The sequence below is a fragment of the Schistocerca piceifrons genome, chromosome 6, assembly GCF_021461385.2.
Source record: "Schistocerca piceifrons isolate TAMUIC-IGC-003096 chromosome 6, iqSchPice1.1, whole genome shotgun sequence".
In the NCBI taxonomy this organism is placed as follows: Eukaryota; Metazoa; Arthropoda; class Insecta; order Orthoptera; family Acrididae; genus Schistocerca; species Schistocerca piceifrons.
In genome coordinates this window covers 480,496,164-480,505,458 of record NC_060143.1, presented here as the reverse complement: position 1 = coordinate 480,505,458, position 9,295 = coordinate 480,496,164, and the positions used below count along the sequence as shown (strand labels likewise).

Here is a 9,295-nt window from a genome sequence, read left to right as displayed (position 1 = left end):
TGGCTTCGAAAAGGTGAAGATGATCATGATATTCACTGTATCGTGTGTCTCTTATATTTTATTGATTCTCATGGAGGCGAAAATGACTTTAAAAAACACACAAGCACTGTAACACACAGAACTTCTCCTCGACAGTCGGCCTCGAAAACGCAGATGAAACAACTGGAATAAAGAGATGGCAAAGGCCAAAAAGGATGCTACATACAAACCAAGTCTTCTCAAGGCCCTTATAAAGACATTTCGTCAGCAGTACGGCCTCTTGCGGATATATGTTGCAGTGCACATTGTAATTGTGAACACTTCCAGGTCAATACTTCTAGGTCTCCTCTTGCAGTATTTCACACCTGATACAACAGTCACGAAGGAGGCAGCTCTCTGGTATGGGGAAGGGCTAATCGTCATATTGTTTTGTGTCTCTTCATGGATCATCACAGTGGCTTCATTGCGCAGCAAATAGGGATGCGTATTCGTGTAGCTATTTGTTCACTTATTTACAGGAAGACAATTCGTTTGAGTAAAGCAACGGCAGGACAAACAACCACAGGAAAGATGATAAATCTTCTTTCAAATGATGTTAATCGGTTTGATTTTGTAACATTTTTCCTTCACTACTTCTGGATAACTCCATTAGAGACAGTTGTGGCAACATATTTCATATGGAAAGCAGTTGGATCGGCAGCTATTATAGGAGTTGCTGGAATTTTTCTTCAGACGATGCCTGTTCAGACTCACATAACACGGATGACTACAATGTGTCGTTCAATAATTGCTGTAAGAACTGATGACAGAGTTCGGCTAATGAATGAAATCATCACAGGAGTCCAAGTAATTAAAATGTATGCATGGGAAAAGCCATTTGAAAAAATGATTGAAATTGCTCGAAGGAATGAAGTCAAAGTACTTAGAGGAGCCAATTATCTGAGAGGTTACAGTATGGCATTTATGGTTTTTACTGAAAGAACATCTTTATATATCACTGTTGTTGCTTATGCTCTTCTGGGAAATGTTATAACAGCTGATATAGTTTTCACTCTAGCACAATTTTTCAACCTTCTGCAACTTTGTTTGGCCTTATGTCTTCCACTAGCAATGCAAATGTCAGCAGCGGCCAAAGTTTCAATCTTCAGAATTCAGGAATTTTTGTTGCAAGAGGAACATGTACCAGTACTACCACCACCAGTCACATTAGGAGAAAGTGATAAAGAAAAACTGAAAGAAACGAAGACAGGGGTACAAATGAAGAAGTGTTCTGCTAAATGGTGTCCATCATCTATAACAGAAACGTTAACAAATATCAGTATGGAAGTCCTGCCTGGGAATTTGTGTGCTGTTATAGGTCCAGTAGGTGCGGGAAAGAGCTCACTACTTCATGTTTTTCTCTGAGAACTTCCTCTAACTTCAGGATCAATAACAACAGACAGAAAAATTTCATATGCTTCTCAGGATGCTTGGTTGTTTGTTGCAACGGTACGTCAGAATATCTTGTTTGGACAGTCATATGATCACAGAAAGTATAAAGAGGTAGTAAAAGCATGTGCACTGAAAAGGGATTTTGAACTATTTCCAAATGGTGATAAAACTCTTGTTGGTAGCCGGCCGAAGTGGCCGTGCGGTTAAAGGCGCTGCAGTCTGGAACCGCAAGACCGCTACGGTCGCAGCTTCGAATCCTGCCTCGGGCATGGATGTTTGTGATGTCCTTAGGTTAGTTAGGTTTAACTAGTTCTAAGTTCTAGGGGACTAATGACCTCAGCAGTTGAGTCCCATAGTGCTCAGAGCCATTTGAACCATTTGAACTCTTGTTGGTGAAAGAGGTGTCTGTCTAAGTGGTGGTCAGAGAGCACGAATAAATCTTGCAAGGGTAGTCTACAGAGATGCAGATATATATTTACTAGATGATCCTCTGTCTGCTGGTGATGCACATGTTGGTAAGCATCTGTTTCAGGAATGTATCAATGGTTATTTATGTAGAAAGACACGAATTTTAGTCACTCATCAACTGCAATATCTCAAGGATGCTGACTTGATTGTTATTCTCAACAATGGACGAATCGAAGACCAGGGTGCTTTCAGTGAACTTATGACACAAAAAACTGACTTTATAAATCTGCTTGTCAGCAATCAAGAAGAATCAGAAAAGACTGTGGAACCATCACTGAAAAAACAACTGTCAGTAGGATCCACATATAGCTCCGTTCCTGATGAAGACGAAGAAGATGATTTTGATGAACCTGATGAAACTGCTGAAATGATAGAAAGAGGAAAACTAAAAGGTACTCTTAACAAAGATTATGCCACAGCAGGATAAAGTTATTCCAATGGGAAAGAAATCGAAAGAGGAGGAGAGAGGAGGAGAGAGATCTGGACTTAAGATTACACACAGTTCCAAATTGTGTACCTAGATGCAGTGCTGGTGCTGCTGGCGGAAATGACGGAAATTTAACCAGCACTGCATCTAGCTACACTTGGTCGACAAAACAATGTAATAATATAACACCTCCATCTGATGATGGGCCTGCAGTGGCTTGAAAACATGTTCATGGTTAAATAAATCGTAAAAAAGCGGCTGGTTGCATATTTATTACCAGATAAACACCAGTTCTACGGATATGTTTCCGAGGTATTCGTCTGTGTAAATGTGTCACAGGAGATGGCGACAGGTGATATCCCATCAGTCCCGGGAGCCAGTTCTTCTGTGAAAAATCTGCAACATCCTTCTTGAAGCTGAATCGCCTTTTAAATGGGACCCTATCTGAGCACACTACAGCTTTTACGGTCAGCGTGATTTGTATATGTTAAGTCCTCGGAAGCGCGTCTACTACTGACTTACCTGATTGCAGAGCTATCCGATCTGTTACAAATATTTGTCAGGGTTGTATCCACGCCCCCATCGTCCGCTGTTGAAAGAGGTTGGCAATTTGGAACTGTGTACAATCTTAAGTCCTGATCTCTCTCCTCCTCTTTCGATTTATTTCCCATTGCAGTTTTTTCTCTTGGTAGATCCATGTTTTGCTGCAACTATTGCAATCTCCGATTATGAAATTCATTGGTTGGTTTCTCAAAACATGAAATCTGTTCCATGTGGCTCGTAGATAGAGGTTACTGTGCATGTCTTCAGTAAGGTTGTTGTAATTTCTGTAGAATACGTGACGCAATACTGACCCTACGACTTATCTTAGAAAATAGATTAAGGAAAGGCAAACCTACGTTTCTAGCATTTGGAGACTTAGAGAAAGCTTTCGATAATGCTGACTGGAATACTCTCTTTCAAATCCTGAAGGTGGCAGGGGTAAAATACAGGGAGCGAAAGGCTATTTACAACTTGTACAGAAACCAGATGGCAGTTATAAGAGTCGAAGGGCATGAAAGGGAAGCAGTGGTTGGGAAGGGAGTGAGACAGGGTAGTAGCCTATTCGCGAAGTTATTCAATCTGTATGTTGAGCAAGCAGTAAAGGAAACAAAAGAAAAATTCGGAGTAGGAATTAAAATCCATGGAGGAGAAATAAAAACTTTGAGGTTCGCCGATGACATTGTAATTCTGTCAGAGACAGCAAAGGACCTGGAAGAGCAGCTAAACGGAATGGCCAGTGTCTTGAAACGAGGATATAAGTTGAACATCAACAAAAGCAAAACGAGTATAATAAAATGCGGTCGAATGAAATCGAGTGTGGTTGCGGGAATTATATTAGGAAATGAGACGCTTAAAGTAGTAAATGAGTTTTGGTATTTGGGGAGCAAAATAACTGATGATGGTCGAAGTAGAGAGGATATAGAATGTAGACTGCCAATGCCAAGGAAAGCGTTTCTGAAGAAGAAAAATTGTTAACATCGAATATAGATTAAAGTGTCAGGAAATCGTTTCTGAAAGTATTTGTATGGAGTGTAACTATGTATGGAAGTGAAATATGGACGATAAATAGTTTGGACTAGAAGAGAATAGAAGCTTTCGAAATGTGGTGCTACAGAAGAATGCCGAAGAGATGAATGCACTAAACAGATTCAGAAGGATGTAGGTTGCAGTAGGTACTGGGAGATGAAGCAGCTTGCACAGGATAGAGTAGCATGGAGAGTTGCTTCATACCAGTCTCTGGACTGAAGACCACAACAACAACAATTTTTGTATTTTTATATGTGTCATCGCCGCCGATCGCTCCACACGGTCGAGCTTTGTGAATACTGCGCTGCGGTATTGTTCATGGTGTCTTTCTGAAGCTGACATCACGCCTTTGATCTTTGGTGCATATCGGAAAGAATATCGATATACCGCCTCAAAGAAGTAGCGGCTACACATTGTAAATATACTGGCCGTTATAAATCTGTATATTTCAGTATTGACTTATCATTAGGTATTCTGCACATCAACAAACTATCTGGCTCCCTAACGCTCTTAGACCAAGAACTGAAAGGAAAACGATGCACGATCACGATTGGCGATAACCACTTTGCTAACAATGATAAGTGCTTTAAAGTGGCGCAATAGAAGGTGTCCGATGGGTCCGTTGCTAGGTTTCGTCACATATCAGACTTGTCTGGAACGCTTCATGTCGACTTGTCTGTTTCTTTATTTCTGCCAATGCTAGCGACCTAGCAGTTGTAGTGTCAAAACTGCAGAATAAAAATAAACTATGCAGTTTAGCTCCGATTATGTCAGCATTTCCCTTCACACATCTCCACCCCCTGCAATGAAAAAAAAAATTGGTTCAAATGGGTCTGAACACTATGAACTTAACTTCTGAGGTCATCAGTCCCCTAGAACTTGGAACTACTTAAACCTAACTAACCTAAGGACATCACACACATCCATGCCCGAGGCAGGATTCGAACCTGCGACCGTAGCGGTCACGCAGTTCCAGACTGCAGCGCCTAGAACCGTTCGGCCACCCTGGCCGGCCGAGAAGACCAGTCTTGTCCTGTAGATATTTGTTCATCATTGTCAGCAACCGTTTTTGAAGACTGTCATTGTAAGGAAATAGCATTGTAGTAGCGTCAAAAATAGTTTTTTAACGGAACTGGTGTGCTGTTTCTTCATATCGGAAATCTTGTTATTCCATTCACAGTGCCACACCCCAGTGAAATCGGACTTTTCTGTGACGTATACTTGTTTCACACAGTCAAAGAGAAAGATTGGACGTGATGAGAGCTCAAAATGTAGTTAGACTCCTTCACCCAGTGAAATTAAAATTATGTTCTACTATACTTTTAAAAGAACAACTTCAAATATGTACCAAATATTGTGAAAAAGTATTACATAAAATAAAAATATCGGTACTCGATGTCGCCATATTGATATCGATATATCGGTGAGAGTGTGTTGTCGATATACATCGGTAATATTGGAAGAAATACCGATATATCGATATTAAGTCAGCGGTCCTAATCCACACCAGTAAGATGTGCTGCTGTTGTGGTCTTAAGTCCAGAGACCGGTTTGATGCAGCTCTCCATGCTACTCTATCCTATGCAAGCTTCTTCATCTCCCAGAACCTACTGCAACCTACGCTCTTAATCTGTTTAGTGTATTCATCTCTTGGTCTCCCTCTACGATTTTTACCCTCCAGGTTGCCCTCCAATACTAATTTGGTGATTCCTTGAGCCTCATAATATGTCCTACCAACCGATCCCTTCTTCTAGTCAAGTTGCGCCACGAATTTCTCTTCGCCCCAATTCTATTCAATTCCTCCTCATTAGTTATGTGATCTACCCATGTAATCTTCAGCATTCTTCCGTAGCACCACATTTCAAAAGCTTCTATTCTCTTCTTGTCTAAACTATTTATCGTCCACGTTTCACTTCCATACATGACTACACTTCATATAAATTCTTTCATAAACGACTTCCTGACACTTAAATCTATACTCGATGTTAACAAATTTCTCTTTTTGAGAAACGCTTTCCTTGCCATTGCCAGTCCACATTTTATATCCTCTCTTCTTCGACCATCATCAGTTATTTTGCTCCCCAAATAGTAAAACTTATTTTCTACTTTAAGCGTCTCAATACCTAATCTAATTCCTCAGCATCACCTGATTTAATTAGACTAAATTCCATTATCCTCATTTGGCTTTTGTTGATTTTTTAGATTAGATTAGATTAGATTTACTTTCATTCCAATTGATCCGTAGTGAGGAGGTCCTCCAGGATGTGGAACATGTCAGAAAAACAACAATACATGACAAATATTTACAACTAATGATCGTCATTTTTTAATGAACACTAAGAGTCATTTTACAAATACTATTGCACTGAATTTAAAATAAAAAAGTTTTTTATTTATTTATAAGGTAAGAAACATGTAATACAACTACTGTAATACTTATTTACAATGAACACATTACTGCACTGAAATGATGCAGAAGTTAGATTATACTTACACACTTACACACACACACACACACACACACACACACACACACACACACACACACACACAAATTTTCAGTGAACACATTGCTGCACTGAAATTGCGCAGAAGTTATGTTGTACTTATATACAAATGTTCATCTTATATCCTCCTCTCAAGACACTGTCCGTTCCGTTCAGCTGCTCTTCGAGGTCCTTTGCTGTCTCTGACAGAATTACAATGTCATCGGCGAACCGAAAATATACAATAAAGAAATTTCGCACAGTAAGCGCACAGTAAGTGAAATCTGATTTGCTATCTTGCTGGTGTTGCAGTTTTAGTGATCAGCAGTTGTAACAACAACAACGCTGTACTATTGTACATATAAGTAATTTTGTTTCTTCTGATTTTTCGATAAACTTTTGTATTTTATGTTCTGATTTCATTTCTTTTTTGTTTCATGTCATTGTGTTAAGAAACCTCTAAACGAGTTTAAATGTGAATATTAATGTTTATGTCAAATGTCAAGCAATATTGTAATAGAATTGAAATGTAACAAATGTTGAGACTGTTGTAAGATGTTTAAAATTGTAACTGTGAGTCTGGTCTGTGAGTCTGGTCCATACGTAGGCAATGTGTTAGGATATGTAGAATGCAAAACCTCGGATGAATACCCTGTCTGTAAGGGAGCGATAAAAGGTGGATGGCAGGCGAGCGCGGGAAAATGCGCACGGGCACTGCACGGCACAACGGGCACAGTAGTTAGTTGGAGTTTGACGTTGGTCTGAGCAACACCTTCTGGACCGAGGAGGCTCTCCTGGAAGACGTAGCTTCACTGAGCCTCGGGTATGCCGTTCCAACGCCCACACAGCGTGGCAAAATTCCATAGGTACTAAATGGAAAAGTATCGCGACCCTATGAAGAATTAAAGTGCCGATACGTCAAGAGCCATAGCTGTGGTTGTATGTGTGCTGTGTGCCTCGCCATTTCGCCGCCCGCCAACCGCCGCATCGATACTAGCAGGTTGAAACTTTTAGTACTGTATTCCCATGGATCAGAGTGTGAACTGTGCAATAATAACCTAAATTTTTCCAGACCTTTCCCACCATTTAATTATCCTCACAACTAACCTTGATAGGGCCGTTTCCAAATATTGTGCAATCCGAGTGTCCCGAAATGAAAAATTAAATTTTGTGTTAATCATAATTATTTGCAGACCTAGCTATGTTAGAATGGTGTTTAAAGAAATATTTTGTTAATGAACCAGTAAATGAATAACGAAGGTCTAACAAAGTTGAAAGATAACTTTAATATTGATATAGTAATGAAGTTTAATTATTTCGAGACAGACATAAGGGTATTTAAATGAGCAGTAAATAAGATGAAAAGAATAGTAACTTATATACTTGAAATCTTGAACGCATAATAAAATCAGTAATCATTTTTTTAATGCAGTGATCATAACAGTTTCAGGGTCCCCCCCCCCCCCCCCCCCCCCTTTTATTCATTTTAATTCTGAAGTGTTCTAAATTGGTTTGACCAGCAAAAGTTAAAGTCAATATAAAAGTCAAAATTTATCAGTATTTTATCTTTATTAAAATTGGCATTTTGTGTGTGACATGCTATTTCTAGGGTAACCAATGCCCGATTTTAATCAGGTTAATAGACAGTATAAAGTTTTGTAGTATACATTATAGTGTAGTGTTATGTATTCATGGTTTTTCCATATCGGTACAGAACGTGAAACTATCAGTTCAATAGATTTTCTGGTTCTAAAATTCTACTATATTATGCAGTGTTACTGCTTGTTTTGCATGAATATCTACCAACTTGTACCGGGAAGAAACTCAGGTAATGCCTAATTAGGCTGGCGACCGTATTATTATCAAATTGATAGCATCTTCAGGTCCATGCTGACGTGTAATTGCATTTCGAAGTTGCTTGACGGATCATTGTTATTACAGAGTGGGTGTAAGTGTGATTTGCCACCCTTCAGGTACACGCGGTCGATATCTATACAAAAATCCTTTCTCATAAGGTGAACCCCGCTCACTTGCCATAGTACTGTGTCACGCGGAGGTTACACAGTGTACGTTCACTTTTCCGTCCCATCCTTCGATGATATAACCTCGTGAGTACTTTGTTATGTATGTGTTACCAGATCGGCATTTTCGACAGCAATGTGTGTACAGTATCAGCCACTTGTCTTACGGTGCACTGTCCATATGTGCGTGCACCGGCGTGAGCTCCCTCGCTGCGATGTGTGACGTACCCGAGTAGGGGCTGCGGCCGCAGTTGTAATCCGCTGCAAGGAAGCGGCGCGGGTTTATTTGGTAAACAGAGCGCGCAGAGCAGAGTCGGCAATTCTGCGCGCGTGGGTTTGCGCCGCGCCGCGCCATTGCCTATGCATGAGTCTCATGCGTGCCACTGGGTGCCCGTACGGACGTACGTGTGCGTGCATGTGTGTGTGTGTGTGGTGGGGGGGGGGGGGGGGCGAGTGCGAAACTGTAGTCAGGACTTCCCCAACTTTTAAGGCTCACCTTGCAGCTCACCAGGGAGGGACTTTACTTGCCCAACTTGCAGACCGATTCCATCCGACTTTTACTTTTGCACCTCAAGTCGCTATAAGGTCCACCACTGCTAGCATGAAATATTATGAAGTAAGATCATTATGCCCCAGGAGAGACATTTAAAACTGTTGCAGATCCTAAAACAATCATTTGGACCAGGGAGTACAGAAAGGACGTGAGGTAATAACTTTAAATGTAATTAGTGCCACATATAAAATAACAACGAAGTTTTCTGTACCTTTCTGGTTTTATTGTTCACCATTACATACAAAACTGTAGATGTTCAGTTGTTCAGACTCACGTATCTTCGAAAGTTGTAGACCGATTGCTTTCAATTTTTGCCACAACGTTGCATTCCAATACAATCGTCCTCTTAGGTACCCTACTA

General features: G+C 40.4%; 1 pseudogene; it reads left to right on the top strand.

Moving 5' to 3' along the window:
- The first annotated feature begins 420 nt into the window (after nucleotides 1-420).
- LOC124803391 lies at nucleotides 421-2,305 on the top strand (annotated as a pseudogene).
- The last annotated feature ends 6,990 nt before the right edge of the window (nucleotides 2,306-9,295 follow it).